This window comes from Neoarius graeffei, chromosome 28 (genome assembly GCF_027579695.1).
Source record: "Neoarius graeffei isolate fNeoGra1 chromosome 28, fNeoGra1.pri, whole genome shotgun sequence".
Lineage (NCBI taxonomy): Eukaryota > Metazoa > Chordata > Actinopteri > Siluriformes > Ariidae > Neoarius > Neoarius graeffei.
The window spans coordinates 36,710,056-36,731,253 of record NC_083596.1 but is presented as its reverse complement, the minus strand read 5'-3'; the positions used below and the strand labels follow the sequence as shown (position 1 = coordinate 36,731,253).

The 21,198-nt window shown below is 46.4% G+C and overlaps 1 pseudogene; it reads left to right on the top strand.

The window, feature by feature from the left end:
• Positions 1–14,178: 14,178 nt before the first annotated feature.
• LOC132876180 (5S ribosomal RNA) lies at positions 14,179–14,287 on the top strand (annotated as a pseudogene).
• The last annotated feature ends 6,911 nt before the right edge of the window (positions 14,288–21,198 follow it).

Sequence of the window (21,198 nt, the reverse complement as noted above, 5' to 3'; positions counted from 1 at the left end):
GAGACGGTTTAAAGGTATCAAAATTTGGATACCGCCCAACCCTACTGCACGCTGCATGCTGCACGCTACACGTTCACGTGAAGAACCGGACCCTGGGCCATTAAACTTCATGCTTGGATGTTCACGTGTTGCGTCTGTTCTACTTTGACCGAGTAACCAACAATATGGACTCTTCGGATGACGACGATTGCCTCATTCTGCTTTTACTGAGACAGAGGAAGAGAAAAAGGAACAGAATTTGGAGCCGAGAACACTTCCTTCTGAGAGAAACCCGCGGTGAATTTCACCGAACATTCTATAATCTGCTTGACAATCCCGATGAAGAACTATTTTTCAATTATACCATTCAATTATATTTTTTCTGAAGTTTTCCCCTGAAAGCATAGAGTTATCTCCCTAGACCCGTTCTGATTGGCTGGCGCGGCGGTGACCGCATGCATTGACTGGAATTTCCATCTTCACGCCTAGAAAAAAGTGTGCATGTTCATTTCTCGCTTCACGCGTGAAGTGTGCAGCGTGCAACGTGAATGCCGTTCTATGGCCCAGAGCAAGTCATGCTACGTTTGTCCACTTTTCTTTACACGCGTGTAGCGTGCAGCGTGCAGCATGCAGCATGAACCTTCTATGGCCCAGCAGCCTTAGTGCAGCATTTGATACCATTGATCATTCCATTCTTCTGGATAGACTAGAAAATGTTGTGGGAGTTAAGGGAACGGCCCTCTCCTGGCTCAGCTCTTATTTAACTGATCGTTATCAGTATGTTGATATAAATGGTGATATTTCTAGATGTACTGAGGTAAAGTTTGGTGTTCCAAAAGGTTCTGTCTTGGGTCCACTGCTTTTTTCTCTATATATGTTACCTCTGGGTGATATTATTCTTAAATATTGTATAAGTTTCCACTGTTATGCTGATGACACAGTTGTATGTTTCTGCAAAACCTGATGAGAGACACCAGCTTTATAGAATTGAGGAATGTGTTAAGGACATTAGACACTGGATGCTTATTAATTTCCTTCTGCTTAACTCCGACAAGACTAAAGTATTTGTACTAAGACCACATACAGCTAGAAGTAAGTTTTCTGATTACACAGTGACTCTGGATGGCCTTTCTGTTTCTTCACGTGCAGCAGTAAAAGACATCGGGGTGATTATTGACCCCAGTCTTTCATTTGAAACTCACACTGATAACATTACCCAGATAGCTTTCTTTCATCTCAGAAATATTGCTAAGATAAGAAATTTAATGTCACTACATGATGCGGAAAAACTAGTTCATGCTTTCGTTACCTCCAGGTTTGATTATTGTAATGCCTTACTGTCTGGATGTTCCAATAAGTGCATAAACAAGCTCCAGTTAATTCAAAATGCAGAAGCAGGAGTCCTTACTAGAACTAGAAAATATGACCACATCATGCCTGTCTTATCCACACTGCATTGGCTCCCAATCACATTTCGTATTGATTATAAAATACTACTATTGACCTTTAAAGCACTAAATGGTCTCGCACAACAGTACCTGAGTGAACTTCTGGTCCTCTATGACCCGCCACGCCTACTTAGATCAAAAGGTGCAGGCTATCTGCTGGTACCCGTACCTCGTATAGTGAAGGCTACATCAGGGGGCAGAGCCTTTTCTTACAAAGCCCCACAGTTATGGAACAGCCTTCCAAGTAATGTTCGGGAATCAGACACAGTCTTAGCATTTAAGTCTAGGCTGAAAACATATCTGTTTAGTCAAGCCTTTTGTTAATGGTGTTTATGAGGTAAAGGTGTAGATCTGGAGGGTCCTCAGACATAGTGTTTTGGTAAACTGGGATGTATGGATGCTGTCAGTCCCCACTCGCTTGCTCACTCGAGTTTGCTGATGGTGTAGTGGCTGGCTGCTTTATGTCCCGGGGCTCCCTCATGCCTGTGTTACCTTCTGGCTCTCCCCTTTTAGTTATGCTGTCATAGTTAGTTGCCGGAGTCCCTGCTTGTACTCAGTGCAATATGTATACTGTTCCTACTTATTCAGGTGACATTGGGCATACCTAACAACCCGTGTTTTCTTTCCCTCTCTCTCTCCCCCCCTCCCCCCAAATCTGGCCCTCTGAGTTACATGGAGTCAACAGGAAATCTTTTGGTGGAGAGGGTGGAGACCTCGACTGGCTATCGTAGCCTGCAGGGAATCAGCCATCAGACATTCTGTCACATGTCCCAGACCCGGTGAAATGTAATTGAATTGTCTTGGCCAGCCCTAAGGGTCCTATCTGCATCCCATCATTGCTGAGGAGTGTGCTCCCATGACCCAATCAAGCATCCAGCCAGAGCAGGTCATGATATTTTTTAACCATATTAACATGCCATTGTTGTGTATTATGCCTGTCATCTGAAGGAGTTTTTCCTTGCCACCGTCGCCGCAGGCTTGCTCAATGGGGATAGATCTCGGTCCTGGGATCGAGATGCTGACCTCTTCTGCCCCTCGGACCTGCTTGATCCATCCTGGTGCTTTGTGTCTGGTTGGAGTCTTATTGCATTGCTCCTGTGGAGGATGGCCCCATGAGGACAGTTGAAAGTTACACCTGGAGGACGCTCTGGACTCTTACAGTAATGCTTTTATGGCTGAGGACTACACTTGACTTGCTAACTTTAGGACTGCAGTTGTCATGAACAGTTTTGCAGTCAAGTTTCCATCAATGAAGAGTTACAACATCAACGAAACTGTCTTCATGTTAAAACTGTTAATGTTATATGGTAGTCATGCTGTCTGTTGTTGCCCAAATGAGGATGGGTTCCTTTCTGAGTCTGGTTCCTCTCGAGGTTTCTTCCTCATGTCGTCTGAGGGAGTTTTTCCTTGCCACTGTCACCGCAGGCTTGCTCATTGGGGATAGATTAGGGATAAAATTAGCTCATGTTTTAAGTCGTTCAAATTCTGTAAAGCTGCTTTGCAACAATGTTTATTGTTAAAAGCGCTATACAAATAAACTTGACTTGACTTCCTCCCAATCCTTATAATTAGTGGCACAGCATGGTGGTGGCTTGCTTCTTACCTGGTGGGATGGTCCTAGCTGATATCCCACAAGACCCAGTGCTTAGTCCTCTTCTATATTCCCTCCATACTTGCTTTTTTCAGCGAGGTACAGTAATATTCTCACATAGGTTTTATTATTATTATTATTATTATTATTGCTATATGCTGATGATGCTCAACTTGCCTCTAGCATGGCTCAACTTGACCCACCATTACTTAATGTACAAGGAAGTCTTGTTTCAAGATTCTTCTTTGTAGTGGCACCCAGGTGATGGAATAAATTTCTTCTGGATGATTTCAAACAAAGACCAAAGGCCTACCTCTTTAGCAAACACTTAAATAAGCAGCAATGTAACTTTTAAAATAAAAAGATTCCTTGATTTATATGCTTTCTTGATGCACTTCTTTCTAACAGGATTTTATCTTGATGGTATCCTATTAAACTAGCATGGAGATATGTTGTTGATAGAGATTACAACGCATTGTAAGTCATTCTGAATAAAGGCATCTGCTAAACAATGTAATGTAAATTGATAAGCTATAGATAGATTACAGATGAAAGGAAATAAAAAATAAAATGCCATAGTAAGTGCCAGGGGTCAGTAACAACACTGAAAGTCATAGTTCGGCGCAGCATCCAAACATAGCCACTCTGGACTACATCTCCCAAATGCCACTGTACCCAGCCTCTCCTGAATATTAGAAACACCTGTGCTTCATTATACGCATGTGACAGTTCGTATGGGTGGGTGGAGCACAGAAGGACGGCAGGCCAGAACTGAGTTCACAAAACTATTTTTATTGTTACACTTTTCAGTGTTACACTCTCCCAGACACTCAGACACATGCACACACATCAGTCATCTGGTTGGGGAGAGAGCTCCCTCTGCTCTCGCTCTCTCTCCTTAAATAGGGCGCGGTCACTGGGGAAGACACAAACACATTAATTAACCTCAGGTGCAGTGATTCTGCCACTTACCTTCCCAGACTCCGCCCTCCGGTCACAGACCGACGCTTGACCACACCCCCACCGCCACATACCCCCACCGCCCGACTCAGGCTGGGCAGCCGTCCGGCCTGCAGCCGACTCCCCCCCCCCCCGACAGGAGAGGAAGTCCGCCACGACCATCTGCGCCCCCGGCCTGAGGATCACCTTGAAGTTAAAGGGTTGGAGTGCCAGATACCAATGGGTGATCCGTGCATTGGCATCCTTCATGCGGTGGAGCCACTGGAGGGGCGCGTGGTCCGAACAGAGGGTGAAAGGGCGTCCCAGCAGGTAGTAATGGAGGGCGAGGACCGCCCACTTGATGGCCAGGCACTCCTTCTCGATGTTGCTGTAGCGCCCCTCATGCACTGACAGCTTTCGACTTATATACAGCACTGGGCGATCCTCCCCCTCCACCTCCTGGGACAAAACAGCCCCCAGCCCTCTGTCCGATGCGTCCGTCTGCAATATAAAAGGGAGAGAAAAGTCAGGGGAGTGTAACAGTGGCCCCCCACACAGTGCAGCCTTTACCTCAGAAAAAGCCCGCTGGCATTGCTCCGTCCACTGGACCGGATCTGGTGCCCCCTTTTAAGTCAGATCAGTAAGCAGGCTGGTAACGTCCGAATAATTAGGTATAAACCTACGATAATAGCCAGCCAGCCCCAGGAACTGTCTCACCCCCTTTTTGGTCTTAGGCCTCGGGCAGGCTGCAATTGATGCTGTCTTGTTAATTTGGGGACGCACCTGCCCGTTGCCCAAGTGGAAGCCCAGATACCGTACTTCCACCCGCCCAATCACACACTTCTTCGGGTTGGCTGTGAGACCCGCTCGCCTCAGCGACCTAAGGATGGCCCTCAGATGTTCGAGGTGCCTCAGCCAGTCATTACTATAGATAATAATGTCATCGAGGTAGTCGGCCGCATAGGTGGCATGGAGGCGGAGGACCCTATTCATCAGCCGCTGAAATGTAGCGGGTGCCCCAAACAGCCCAAAAGGAAGTGTGACAAATTGGCGTAAGCCGAACAGTGTGGAAAAGGCCGTTTTTTCTCGGGATAATGGAGTCAAGGGGATCTACCAATAACCCTTTGTTAAATCCAGAAATCCAGTGTCGAGTAAAAATGAGCCGTGCCTAGCCAATCGAGCAACTCACCAATACGAGGCATTGGGTACGCGTCGAAGTTAGACACCATGTTGACTTTTCTATAGTCCACACAGAACCGGACCGACCCGTCGGCCTTGGGTACCAAGACCACCGGGCTGCTCCAGTCGCTGTGGGACTCCTCGACAATGCCCATTTCGAGCATGGCCTCAAGTTCTTCCCGAACCACTTTTTTCTTGTGCTCGGGTAACCTGTAAGGGCGGCTACGCACTACCACTCCCGGGGGCGTCTCAATGTGGTGCTCTATGAGGTTAGTGCGGCCGGGCAGGGGCGAGAACACATCCAAAAACTCGGTCTGCAACTGGGCAACCTCCGCGAGTTGGGTCAGGGAGAGGTGGTCTCCACAGGGGACCGGAGAGGTACGTGATGCCAATGTTCCCTTTTGAACCTCCGGCCCCAGCTCCGCCTTCTCCGGAACCACCGACACCAACGCCACGGGGACCTCCTCATTCCAGAGTTTGAGCAGATTGAGGTGGTAAATCTGTAGTGCCCCACCCCTATCCGTTTGCCTCACCTCATAGTCAACGTCCCCGACTCGCCGTGTGACCTCAAAGGGTCCTTGCCACTTGGCGACCAATTTGGAGCTCGATGTGGGCAACAGTACGAGTACTTTATCTCCCGGTGCGAACTCCCTAAGGCGCGTACCCTTGTCGTACAGGCGGGTTTGTCGTTCTTGGGCCTGCCGCAAATTCTCCTGAGTTAGGTGCGTGAGTGTGTGGAGTTTTGCGCGCAGATCAATAACGTATTGGATTTCATTTTTACTTGGTGAAGGTCCCTCCTCCCAATTTTTCCGCAGTACATCTAGAATGCCGCGCGGCTTACGCCCGTATAACAATTCAAACAGGGAGAACCCCGTGGAGGCTTGGGGGACCTCTCGCACTGCAAATAGCAAGGGTTCGAACCATTTATCCCAATTACATGAGTCCTCACTTACGAATTTTTTAATTATATTCTTGAGGGTGCGATTGAACCGTTCAGCTAAACTGTCCATTTGTGGGTGATACATGCTGGTGCGGATCAGCTTAATACCCAACAACCCATACAGTTCGTTTAGTGTATGTGACATAAACGAGGTGCCTTGGTCAGTCAGAATCTCTTTCGGGATTACAACTCGGGAGATAATGTGGAAGAGTGCTTCTGCAATACTGCATGCTGAGATATTGCGAATAGGCACTGCTTCCGGGTATCGCGTTGCATAGTCCACCAGAACTAATATAAAGTGGTACCCTCGTGCTGACTGATCTAATGGCCCGACGAGATCCATCCCAATTCTTTTGAATGGGGTCTCGATTAATGGCAGAGGGCGCAAAGGTGCTTTTGGAATGGCCGCTGGATTTACTAACTGGCATTCGCGGCACACCGTACACCACCTACGGACATCGCCGCGAATCCCTGGCCAATAGAACCGGGCCATTTTTCAGGCTAGTGTTTTATCCTGACCTAAGTGTCCAGCCATGGGATTAAAGTGAGCCGCCTGGAATACCAATTCCCGGCGGCTCTTCGGAATCAAAAGCTGCGTGACTCACTCTTTAGTCTGAGTGTCCTGCGTCACTCGGTATAATCTATCCTTCATAATCGCGAAGTAGGGGAAGGATGGGGTGGCGTTTGGCTGGAGCGTTTGACCATCGATTACTCTCACTTGGTCAAATGCATGCCGCAGAGTCTTGTCTCGTGACTGCTCTAATGGAAAATCCGTGAGGGATTCCCCAATAGAGAGAGGAGGAGCCGGCGGCTCCTCACTCTGACGCGGAGCTGACGTAGACAGCTCTGTGACAGCTGCTCCCACCAAAGCGACACCGGGACCTCCCCCTGTTAAACTATGGCAGGACCCACTCTTCACTAGATGACTCATTAATTCCCAAAATCCTGGCCAATCAGTCCCCAAAATTATCAAGTGGGTAAGGCGAGGATTAACCGCCGCCTTTACTATAAATTTTTCCCCTCGAAAAAGAATGTGGACCGACACTAGAGGGTAGTTGTGAATATCCCCGTGCACACACAACACCTTCACCAATTGTGCTCCCCCCAATGCCTCGTCTTGCACCAGGCTTTGGTGGATTGAGGTCTGATTACAACCAGAATCCACCAATGCCTGATATGTATCCCCTTGGACACTCACCGGTATGCGATACGCTCTGGCCCGATCGAGGGCGGCTCCTGGCACGTCGGGGATCCGAACCACCGCGCCCACCTCCATCACCGAGCACTGCTGTTGGAGGTGGCCCGGCTCCCCGCAGCGCCAGCAAACCGGCCCCGGCTTCCTCTCTGCACTAGTGCTCTGGGGCTCACTCACCTGAAGGGGGGGGGAGAGACAGACACAGAAGGGAGAAACGGGAGGGCACCACGGGTGCGGTGGGCTGGCTGAGGTGTCGCCGGCCCCCGCCTCCGCGGTGGGGGAATGGGGCGAGGAGGAGACACAGGAGGAGGGGAAGAGAGAGAGAGAAGAGGTTGTCTGCTGTCCTGCCATCGGGACTGCCGCCAAATGGTCCTCTGCCAGCTCGATTGCCTGATCCAACGACGCCGGGCGGTGGCACTGGACCCACTCTGCGGTTCCTGCTGGTAAACGCGTGATGAACTGCTCCAGTACCACCTGGTTGATGAGTCCCTCGGCATCGCGGTTGTCGGCCCTCAACCACTGCCAGCAGGCACCCCGGAGTTGCTGGCCGAACGCGAACGGTCGGCTGACTTCCTCCAAGCGCAAAGCGCGGAAGTGCTGACATTGTTGCTCAGGGGTGCGCCCCACACGCTGGAGGATGGCCCAGCAAAGGTCCGCGTAGGCCAGCCGGCGGTCGGCGGGGAGCTGTAGCGCAGCCAGCTGCGCCTCTCCCATTAGCAGGGGGAGGAGGCGCGCCGTGCGCTGTTCCACCGGCCACCCCGAGGTCTCGGCTAGCTGCTCAAAGAGAGTGAGGAAGGCCTCAGGGTCGTCCTGCGGGCCCATCTTCGTTAGGGTGAGGGGGAAATGGCTCGCGGCGGTGGAGTTGGTGGACCCCGCCGACACGAGGAGGTGCCGGAACGCCCGACGATCTTCCTGTTGCGCCAGCATCAGGGCCTTGAACCATTGTTCTTGCTCTTTTCGGAGTGTGAGCAGCGCCTGGCACTGGCTCTGTTGGGCCGTGGTGAGGGCGTGGATCAGGTCGGCGAAAGGGGAGGACTCCATGGGGCTGTTCTCTTCTGTGCTCATTTCCCGGGTTTCGGCACCACTGTGACAGTTCATATGGGTGGGTGTAGCACAGAAGGACGGCAGGCCAGAACTGAGTTCACAAAACTATTTTTATTGTTACACTTTTCAGCGTTACACTGTCCCAGACACTCAGACACACGCACACACATCAGTCGTCTGGTTGGGGAGAGAGCTCCCTCTGCTCTCGCTCTCTCTCCTTAAATAGGGCGTGGTCACTGGGGAAGACACAAACACATTAATTAACCTCAGGTGCAGTGATTCTGCCACTTACCTTCCCTGACTCCACCCTCCGGTCACAGGCCGATGCTTGACCACGTCCCCACTGCCACAACACCTAATCACCACTCTACATAAGCCCTTCATTCACACTCCTTCAGTGTGAAGGACTTCAGTTCTGTGTCCCCATGCCTAATCATACCGAGCCTTTCACAGCCTTTTCTGACTTATCGTGTTTCTGACTTTGTTTGCGTTTATTCCTGACCTCGGCTTCTCGCCCACTTTCTAACATTCAGTTTGTACATCGACTGACCCTAGCCTGAGCCTGACGACATACTCTGCCTCTCAATTTGGATTTGGTTTGCAGTTAGTGACACACCCACTCTCCCCTGTGCCTGCATTCAGTAAAGCCTGCATACTTTGCCACCTCAATGGATGCAGCAGAGGAGGTGAAACAAACTGTTCTCAATGCACAGGGATGTGTGTTAGAAGAACATCAACAGATGTTGAGTGAGTTGAATACCAGAATGTCTCAACTAACAGCTGTTGTCTCTCAGGCCCTCCTGAGAAGCCCCATGTCTTCCATGAATGCAGCCGTAATGGTACCATGACCAGAGAAATATTCCGGAGAAGTTTCTGAGTGCAAGGGCCTCCTTTTTCAGTGCTCTTTGTATTTCTTAACCCTCACCCATATCACTGAGGAACAGAAGGTGGCGCAATTCATCAGCATCCTCACCGGCAAGGCCATGAAATGGATGAGGGCCATTTGGGAACATGGTGGTGAGTATACTGCCTTCTATGATCATTTTGTTGAGATGTTTAAATGTGTGTTTGATCATCAGCCTGAGAGTGTTGAAGTTGGGGAAAAGTTGTTAACTATCTGACAGGGAGAAAGCAGAGTATGCGCTGGAATTCTGCACGCTAGGAGCAGGAAGCGAATGGAACGAGCCAGCATTAAAAGCAGCCTTCCGGCAGGGATTAAATCCTGAAGTACTCACTGAGTTAGCATGTCGAGATGAGCAGTTCACCCTCGACTCCCTCATCGACATGGCCATAAAAATTGGATCATCTGCTCTGGAACCAACCCTTTATTCGACACCCTTCAGCCATTGTTCAACCTTCACAGTCCCCGGCAGCAATAGAAATTTCCCATGCCCACACTCCATGTTCGGAGAGGGACAAAAGATGCAGAGAGGGTTTGTGTTTTTACTGTGGGGAGCAAGGTCACCTGCTTGCAGCATACCCAATCAGGCTGCCAAAGCCCAGACGGAAGGGTTCCCATCAGGATGAAGCCAGCTCCTCCAGCCTGATGAGTCATGAACCCACTCCCACTCATTCATTTAAGATACAAGTGTTGCTGAAACTTTGAGACTTGGCCCATGGTCTTTCTGCACTCATAGACTCAGGGGCAGAAAGCAATTTCAGCAGTCTTGAGATTGTCCAGAAACTTCATCTGCCCACAGAGGAGCTCCACCAACCTGTGAGACATCAGGCCATCAATGATGGTCCCACTGTGGAGGGGCTGATCACCACTCGCACTCTACCTCTGAACATTCAGGTCTGTGCCCTTCATGTAGAGAGTATTGCCCTGTTTGTCACTCATACAGCTAATCATGCCCTAGTTTTGGGATTTCCCTGGTTTCAAACCAAGACATTCTATAATGGTCACCATCTTGTTTTCAGCAGTGTCTTCAGTTCCCACACATTTCCCTGGCGTCTACATCTGTAGAGAGTCCTGCACTTGGTGGCATCAAACAAGTCCCTGCCTGCTACCATGACCTTATAGAGGTGTTCAGCAAAGGTAAAGCCAGTGGCCTCTGTTCTCACAGACCCTCTGATTGTGCAGTTGAGCTCCTCTCAGGCACCTCGCCTCCACGCAACCACATTTACCCTCTGTCCATTGCAGAACAAGCAACAATGAAGGAATATATTCAAGAAGCTCTCCAACAAGGCTACATTCATCCTTCCACCTCCCCAGCTTCAGCAAGCTTCTTCTTTGGGGGGCGGGGGCTCAGCCCTTGCATAGATTACAGGGGCTTAAACCAGATCACGGTTAAGTACCCTTTAGTACCCTCTGCCCTAGAACAACTCAGGTCTGCATGGGTATTCACAAAGCTAGACCAGTGCCTACAACCTGGTAAGGATCTGTGAAGGCAATGAATGGAAGACTGCATTTCGCAGAACGGCAGGTCACTTTGAGTACTGTGTAATGCCTTATGGCCTCTCTTGCACTCCAAGTGTCTTCCAGTGCCTAATTAATGACGTCCTGAGGGACATGCTGGGTCGATACATCATCACATATATAGATGATATTCTGATTTACTCCCCTAACCAAACCATTCACCATGACCATGTCCGAACAGTGCTAAAACTGCTCCTTGACAACCACTTATACGTCAAACCCAAAAAGTGTGAATTCCACACCAATCAGATTTCCTTTCTTGGTTACATGATTAGTGCAGAGGGAGTCAGTATGGATGAGAACAAGGTTTCTGCAGTTACCTCCTGGCCCACTCCCACAACAGTCAAAGAATTACAGCGTTTCCTAGGCTTCGCCAATTTCTATCATCGTTTCATCAGGAATTTCAGCACCATCTCTCACAACTCTACTAAAGAAAGGATCTAAGTGCCTACAGTGGAACCAGGCTGCTGAGGAAGCCTTTAACCATCTCAAAGCTGCCTTCACTTCAGCCCCATTCTCCAACATCTGGACCCAAGCATCCCTTTCATTGTAGAAGTTGATGCATCTGAAACAGGAGTAGGGGCAGTACTGTCTCAATGCTCAGGGGAAAAGCCCAAACTCCACCCTGTAGCCTTCTTCTCAAAGAAAATGACTTCCGCCAAACAAAGTTATGACATTGCCAACTGAGAACTCATTGCCATGAAGCTGGCACTGGAAGAATGGAGGCACTGGTTGGAGGGGGCTACAAATCCATTCACCATACTAACAGACCATAAGAACCAAAAATACCTGAAACCTGCTAAGAGACTTAATCCTCATCAGGTGAGGTGGGTGTTATTCTTTACCCATTTCCAGTTCACCATCTTGTACCGTCCTGGCTCCAAGAACTCCAAGGCTGATGCCCTTTCTCATATCCACACTACCTCCTATCCTAGTCCAGAACCAACTCCTATCCTGCCACAAGAATGTTTCATCCAGACTATCACATGGGAAGTGGACAAGGAGATAACCCAAACTCAGTCCTGTAACCCTCCTGCAGCCTGTCCTCCTGGTCTCATGCATGTTCCGGGCCAACTGCAAGGTAAACACTTGGGCACACGCTTCCCTGGCCACAGGACACCCCAGTAGTCAATGTATTTACTAGCTCCTTAAGAACAAGTACTGGTGGGAAAACATGGTCTCCAGGATCAATGACTTTGTGTCCTCCTGCTCCATTTGCACTCAAGCTAAGGTGCCTCAGGCCCTCTCAGCTGGCAAACTTTGTCCACTATGCACACCACAGTGACCCCAGACCCATTTGGTCATCGACTTCATAATGTATCTACCCAAATCACAAGGTAACACTGTCATCCTAGTGATCATCGACAGATTCTCTAAAGTGCTTAAACTCATTCCCCTGCCAGGCCTGCCTACAGCTTTCAAGACAGTAGAGCTTCTGTTCACACACATTTTTCACAACTATGGTCTTCCAGAGGACATCATCAGTGACCAGGATCCACAGTTCATCTCCAGAGTCTGGGCCAAGTTTATGGACATGTTGGGGGTATCAGTCAGCCTAACATCAGGGTCCCACCCTCAATCAAACGGTCAAGTTGAGCACGCCAAACAAGAGATCAGGTGTTTCCTCAGTGTTCTGAATGGAAAATCCCAAAGATTGGGCGTGATACCTTCCCTGGGCTGAATATGCATAGAATTCCCTCAAACACTCAGCTACTCAACTAACCCCCTTCCAATGTATCCTCAGATACCAGCCAACTCTGTTTTCCTGGGACGACACACCCTCTCAGATCCCAGCAGTAGACTCATGGTACAAGAGGAGTGAACAAGTATGGGAAGGGGTACACCAGCAACTAGAACAAGTAGCCCTCAAGTACAAACAGTACACAGACAGACCCATAGTAGAAACACCCATCTACTCTCCCGGTGACTGAGTCTGGGTCTCTACCAGGTCTCTACGAAACCCCAGCGTATGTTGCAAGCTCCATGCCAGACACACAGGCCCATTCAAAGTCCTCTGTAGAATTAACAAAGTCATCTACAAACTTGAACTCCTACCTCATTCCTGAAAGTCCTCCACATTTCATGTGTCCTGCCTGAAGCTGGCGATTAAAGGACCCCTGGTAGATAGTGCACCCACCAGTGAACCTTCCTCACATCTAGAAATGGAAGGGGACCCTAATACATCAAGCCCACAAAATCCTTAACTCCCGCCGCAGGCAGGGTCACTTGGAATATCTCGTGAACTGGGAGGGTTATGGTCCGGAAGAGTGCAGCTGGGTCAATCCCAAGGACATACCAGACCCCCTACTCACCCAGGAATTCCATGCTAAACATCCAGACAAGCCAGCACCCAGGGGTAGAATGCACCCCAGAAAGGAACCCACTCCCAGAGTGAGTGCCTCAGGGTGGGGGTTCTGTCAGTAACAATGCTGAAAGTTATAGTTTGGTGTGGCATCCAAACATGGCCTCTCCAGACTACATCTCTCAAATGCCACTGCGCCCATCCTCTCCTGAATATTAGAAATACTTGTGCCTCATTATCCACCTAATCATCGCTCTACATAAGCCCTGCATTCACACTTCTTCAGTGTGAGATATCGTTCTGTGTCCCCATGCCTAATCATACCGAGCCTTTCACATTACTGCCTGACTTATTGTGTTTCCGACTTTGTTTACGTTTATAACTGACCTCGACTTCTCGCCTGCTTTCCGACATTCAATTTGTATGTTGATCAACCCTAGCCTGACTCTGACTACATAGTCTGCCTCTCAATTTGGTTTGCAGTTTGCGATGCACCCACTCTCCCCTGTGCCTGCATTCAGTAAGTGCATGCACTCTGACAACTGGGCCACAATAACACCTTCAATGCAACTTTTCCATGGATGCTACAAGTTTCTGAAAATGTACTAAGAAACAAATTCCATTCTTTCAAAAGAAGTTTGAAAACCCTTCAGCAGGTGGTCTCAGTTTGGTTCACTTCAAATCCGTGTTGTGGTTTGCTTAACCTGTGTATTGTGAATGCAAAACACTCCAGGTTTACTTTGTCTTTTGCTATTGTATTTTATCCCTCGAGACATGTCATAGTCATACCACATGCTTTTGCACTGGAAAACTCATAAAAAAAAAACAAAAGTTGCACCCGACTTAATCCAGTGCTGCACAGCACTGACTTAATATGATGTATGCTGGACTTAAAACAATGCATGCTGGTAAGAGCTTTTGTCCAACTTTCACCAGGGCTGCAGAACATCATTATGTCAGATGACATTAAAACATCACAGGAGCAAGGTGGCTGCAGATGCTGCAGTTGCTCTCCATCCACTGCACCAGATAGAACACACCTTTGTGACATCAGAACATCACCATCAGTAACTGGAATCTCTGATAACAAACATGACGTATGTTTCCTAATTCTAGAACACACATGAGGTGTGTTTCCTCATGCTTACGGCCAAACCACTCTGACAACGTCTGATCTCAGAAGCTAAACAGAGTTGGGCCTGGTTAGTACTTGAGTGAGAGACTGCCTAGGAATACCAGGTACTGTAAGCACTTTTTTTAATTTCTCTGAGGGAACCCTCCCAAAGGGATCAATAAAGTTTTATCTAATCTAACCTAATCTAGAATACATGAATAGTTTTACATTTTAAGAAATATGTACCCGGATCTGATATGTGATTTCTGCAATAGTGGCTCTGAAAAACCATGTATTACTCTCTATTATTTGATGATATAGTGTAGGCTGGTGCTAAAAATGTGCAGAAAACACTCACCACTGAATTTATGTGAATGTATCCCAACAATGATTTATTAAATGATAATTTGATAATTTATTTAGTTAGTTGTCATGTTCAATTTAATGAAAAGGAAAGAGGAATTTCAACTCTAAAAACAACAATAAGGAACACAGATCTGCCATTAGTCATGTCATTTGCAAACTACAAAAAAAAAAAATGCACATTTTAATATTTCATTGGCCCGCCTTCCGCATTAATTATGGTGCGCATTCACTATGGCATTGTTTCAACAACCTTATGCAATGTCACAACATTTATTTCCATCTAGAGTTGCAAAAGGATTTTTTTTTTTTGCCAAGATCTTGTCTTGATGACAGGAGAGTCAAACCACTCTGTAAAGTCTTTTCCAGCACATCCCAAAGACGTTCATTTGGGTTAAGGTCAAGAATTCATGTGTAAAAATGGATTCCTTATGCTTTCTGAACCACTCTTTCACAATTTGAGCCCTAATTTTATGCTCATGCCATTAAGGAAAAAAAAATCCATTGATATGATAATCTGTTCATTCAATACATTCAGGTCATCAGCTGACTTCACTTTATTGCCCCATAATGCTGCTGAGCCTCGACCTGACCAACTGAAGCAGTCACAGATCATAACACTGCCTCCAGAGGCTGGTACAGTGGCCACTATGCTTGATGGGTGCATTGCTTCATGGGGTTCGTTTCTTACCCTGATGTGCCCATCACTCTTGAAGAGGGTAAATTTGGACTCATCAGGCCATACAACCTTTTTCCATTGCTCCAGGGACCGATCTTTATGCTCCCTAGCAAATTGAAGCCTTTTCCTCTGATTAGCCTCACAACCAAATGGTTTTCTTACAGCTACACATTTGCTTAGTTCCTATCCTTTGAATTCTCATCGCATTGTACATGTGCTCAATACTTTCAGTACTATTACTTTAACTACTAAACACAAACATGAGTTCTACTGTCAATTTTTTTATGATTCAACTTCACCAAGCATTTAAGTGATCTCTGATCATGGTCAGTCAAGATTTTTTTTCTGACTACATTTCTTCCGTGAAGCTAACAGTTCATCACTATCCTTTTAAGTTTTAATAATGTGTTGTCAGTTCTTAACCCAATTCCAGTAATTTCAGCAGTCTCCTTAGTTGTATTATTTGCTTGATGCAGGCCAATAATTTGACCCTTCTGAAACACAGTAACATCTTTTCCACGACCATGCGATACATCTTCCAAAATGGTTGTTTAAGAAATGAGAAGCTAATAGCAATTATCCAATCAAAGGCTCTTAAGTATTTGCTTATTTAAATCCATATGGTAACTTTATTTTGGCTGGGCAGTGTATGAAGCAAACATACTAATACAACACATGCACATCTCTGTTACCCCACCCTCCAATATGACCAGGTATAGATCATAAATGCCTCAGGTGAAAAGTCAGCTATGTCTTGAGCAGACAATGTGAGGTCATATCTGCTGTGAAACCCTGGTCATGGGAGCAGAAACTCCAGATAGACCTGTCTGCTTGGCAGATGTCACATCAAAGAATACCATGGAAACACAGATCCCAAGTAGTTCATCCAGCTTGTCCACAGCATATCAGTATGATTCAAGACAGAGAAAATGAAGGCAGTGGGAGGACCTTTATAATAACACATACAGTGGTGCTTGAAAGTTTGTGAACCCTTTAGAATTTTCTATATTTCTGCATAAATATGACCTAAAACAACATCAGATTTTCACACAAGTCCTAAAAGTAGATAAAGAGAACCCAGTTAAACAAATGAGACAAAAATATTAGACTTGGTCATTTATTTATTGAGGAAAATGATCCAATATTACATATCTGTGAGTGGCAAAAGTATGTGAACCTTTGCTTTCAGTATCTGGTCTGACCCCCTTGTACAGCAATAACTGTAACTAAACATTTCTGGTAACTGTTGATCAGTCCTGCACACTGGCTTGGAGGAATTTTAGCCCATTCCTCCATACAGAACAGCTTCAACTCTGGGATGTTGGTGGGTTTCCTCACATGAACTGCTGACTTCAGGTCCTTCCACAACATTTCGATTGGATGAAGGTCAGGACTTTGACTTGGCCATTCCAAAACATTAACTTTATTCTTCTTTAACCATTCTTTGGTAGAATGACTTGTGTGCTTAGGGTTGTTGTCTTGCTGCATGACCCACCTTCTTTTGAAATTCAGTTCATGGACAGATGTCCTGACATTTTCCTTTAGAATTCACTGGTATAATTCAGAATTCATTGTTCCATCAATGACGGCAAACCGTCCTGGCCCAGATGCAGCAAAACAGGCCCAAACCATGATGCTACCACCACCATGTTTCACAGACGGGATAAGGTTCTTATGCTGGAATGCACTGTTTTCCTTTCTCCAAACATAACACTTCTCATTTAAATAAAAAAGTTCTATTTTGGTCTCATCCATCCACAAAACATTTTTCCAATAGCCTTCTGGCTTGTCCACATGATCTTTAGCAAACTGCAGACGAGCAGCAATGTTCTTTTTGGAGAGCAGTGGCTTTCTCCTTGCAACCCTGCCAAGCACACTATTGTTGTTCAGTGTTCTCCTGATGGTGGACTCATGAACATTAACATGAGCCAACGTGAGAGAGGCCTTCAGTTGCTTAGAAGCAGTGGTGGGCCGTCAGGGCCTGCAAGGCCTTCTCTGCTGGCCTGAAAATACAACCCCAATTCCAAAAAAGTTGGGACAAAGTACAAATTGTAAATAAAAACGGAATGCAATGATGTGGAAGTTTCAAAATTCCATATTTTATTCAAAATAGAACATAGATGACATATCAAATGTTTAAACTGAGAAAATGTATCATTTAAAGAGAAAAATGAGGTGATTTTAAATTTCATGACAACAACACATCTCAAAAAAGTTGGGACAAGGCCATGTTTACCACTGTGAGACTTCCCCTTTTCTCTTTACAACAGTCTGTAAACGTCTGGGGACTGAGGAGACAAGTTGCTCAAGTTTAGGGATAGGAATGTTAACCCATTCTTGTCTAATGTAGGATTCTAGTTGCTCAACTGTCTTAGGTCTTTTTTGTCGTATCTTCCGTTTTATGATGCACCAAATGTTTTCTATGGATGAAAGATCTGGACTGCAGGCTGGCCAGTTCAGTACCCAGACCCTTCTTCTACGCAGCCATGATGCTGTAATTGATGCAGTATGTGGTTTGGCATTGTCATGTTGGAAAATGCAAGGTCTTCCCTGAAAGAGACGTCGTCTGGATGGGAGCATATGTTGCTCTAGAACCTGGATATACCTTTCAGCATTGATGGTGTCTTTCCAGATGTGTAAGCTGCCCATGCCACACGCACTAATGCAATCCCATACCATCAGAGATGCAGGCTTCTGAACTGAGCGCTGATAACAACTTGGGTCGTCCTTCTCCTCTTTAGTCCGAATGACACGGCGTCCCTGATTTCCATAAAGAACTTCAAATTTTGATTTGTCTGGCCACAGAACAGTTTTCCACTTTGCCACAGTCCATTTTAAATGAGCCTTGGCCCAGAGATGACGTCTGTGCTTCTGGATCATGTTTAGATATGGCTTCTTCTTTGAACTATAGAGTTTTAGCTGGCAACGGCGGATGGCACGGTGAATTGTGTTCACAGATAATGTTTTCTGGAAATATTCCTGAGCCCATTTTGTGATTTCCAATACAGAAGCATGCCTGTATGTGATGCAGTGCCGTCTAAGGGCCCGAAGATCACAGGCACCCAGTATGGTTTTCCAGCCTTGACCCTTACGCACAGAGATTCTTCCAGATTCTCTGAATCTTTTGATGATATTACGCAAGGTAGATGATGATATGTTCAAACTCTTTGCAATTTTACACTGTCGAACTCCTTTCTGATATTGCTCCACTATTTGTCGGCGCAGAATTAGGGGGATTGGTGATCCTCTTCCCATCTTTACTTCTGAGAGCCGCTGCCACTCCAAGATGCTCTTTTTATACCCAGTCATGTTAATGACCTATTGCCAATTGACGTAATGAGTTGCAATTTGGTCCTCCAGCTGTTCCTTTTTTGTACCTTTAACTTTTCCAGCCTCTTATTGCCCCTGTCCCAACTTTGAGATGTGTTGCTGTCATGAAATTTCAAATGAGCCAATATTTGGCACGGAATTTCAAAATGTCTCATTTTCGACATTTGATATGTTGTCTATGTTCTATTGTGAATACAACATCAGTTTTTGAGATTTGTAAATGATTGCATTCCGTTTTTATTTACAATTTGCACTTTGTCCCAACTTTTTTGGAATTGGGGTTGTATCTAAAAAAAAAAAAAAAAAAAATCACAGACAGACTGATTGATGTTAATTTTTTGTTTATTATTTTTATTTCATTTCATAACTATTAAATAATTCCAAATGGTCTGGCCGTTTCCTTTCCCATGGCTGCGCTGCTGCCAGACGTGTATTTTTCACGTTGAGGCATTTTTAACCAATCACATTTCAACCATCATTTGTTGCCAGGCAAATAAATCTGCCTGGAGGCCAGTACAATCAGTTCTGCTGGCCTGTCTGTGTCATAGACTGTAGATTCTAGTTAGCGAGCCCAGAACCAGTCGTATTAGGCCGTCTCTGATGAGCCCCAACAGCCCATTGCAGGCGTATATGCTCTGATTGGCTCAAAGCATGCATAAGGAAACGTCATTGTATTCTCACCATTTGATTGGGTAGATTTCCACTGGAGTTGCGATGACGCAAATGCTACAAAAAGTAATTGAGTGCTAGTCAAATTAGCAATTTTTAACTGCATTAACGAGCTTCAATTTTTAATAGTTAAATAATATAAATATCTGTTTTATCAACCCAAAATGGCCAAAGGAGGGGGAGAAGTTGATATGGTGGCAAATTTATTGTCACAACCATTTTCCCGGAGGACTTTTCCAGAAAAGCTGGACATCGTTCAGAAAGGGCGGTCAACGCCAAAGCTAGCCAACCTGACACAGCCTGGAAAAGGATTTGTTCACCACTTTCAGCCCGCTAATTATGAGCGGTACTCCTGGCTCACGGGCTCCGAGGAACACTGCAAACTGTATTGTTGGGAGTGTTTATTTGCTACTGATCGCCATGGTGTCTGGAGCCATAGTGGATTTGCTAATTTGGCTTGCCTAACCAAGGCGGCAGCGAGACACTAAAGCACATCTGGATGATTTTGAGTTTTGTTTCTTGCTTCACACCTTTAACGGCATTTTCGAGTATTCAGACATGCTCTTTTCAATACTGCAAGACAAAAAACTGGATGTACAGTTTTGTCTGGCAAGGGTGAAGGAGTTCTGTACCACCGTTGAGCGAGAGAGGAGCCGATACAATGACATTTACGAGGCCACTGAACACACCGCAGGTGCTCCGAGCGCACAAAGAGGCCCAGCGCAAGATCCTCGCGCGCACTACCACCAACTCCACGGCAGGATTCTGGATAACATTATTTGCCAGACACAGAGCAGATTTCAAGACCACGAAAAACTGTTGTTTGCCACTCTCCTCGACCCCTAGAAGTTTAAAGACTACCAGAAGGATTTCCCACATGCAGCCTTCTCCAGCTTGACACAGAGTCACGGAACACTTTTCGACCTTTACCGGTGAAGAACAGAACTGACCGTCATGTATGGCATGGATGATTTCGCCGGAAAATCCCCCACTGATCTGCTTGACTTTCTTCAGCAGAAACAGCTGAGTGAGAGCATGGGGCAGCTGTACAAACTGGTGTGTTTGGCTGTGACCATCCCCGTATCCACTGCTTCTGTCGAATGGACATTTTCAGCCCTCAAGAGAATCAAAACGTATGCGAGAAACATGACAGGACAGGCTCGACTGTCTGCATTGGCCTCGATGGCCATCAAATGGGACTTTTTGATGGGACTGAAAAGAACAAACGACTTCTACGACAGAGTTATTGACGTTGTCTTGAGGAAAGAAAGGAGGATGGATTTTCAGTTCAGATAATCTCCGTATTGGTGAGTGATGTCATCTACTTCGCCTATACTGACTGAACTCATTCGCATACATGCACACAAGGTCTCATAAGGCACATAAACACACACATCGACAAAATAAAATGTTGCTATTTTGCGAAATAACATTGCAATATGAGGTTGTTATTGATGTTTTTATGAACGTCGCAGCTGTAGCTGCAGTAGAAGTTTTATAGGCATTATTGAGGGGTGGATTTAATTCAGACAGAGCAGTACTAGGCCCATGTGTGAAATGCACGGCCCGCCACTGCTTAGAAGTTACCCTGGGGTCCTTTGTGACCTCGCCGACTATTACATGCCTTGATCTTGGAGTGATCTTTGTTGGTCGACCACTCCTGGGGAGGGTAACAATGGTCTTGAATTTCCTCCATTTGTATAAAGTCTGTCTGACTGTGGATTGATGGAGTCCAAACTCTTTAGAGATGGTTTTGTAACCATTTCCAGCCTGATGAGCATCAACAACGCTTTTTCTGAGGTCCTCATAAATCTCCTTTGTTCGTGCCATGATACACTTCCACAAACATGTGTTGTGAAGCTCAGACTTTGATAGATCCCTGTTATTTAAATAAAACAGGGTGCCCACTCTCACCTGATTGTCATCCCATTGAGTATAAACACCTGACTCAAATTTCATCTTCAAATTAACTGCTAATCCTAGAGGTTCACATACTTTTGCCACTCA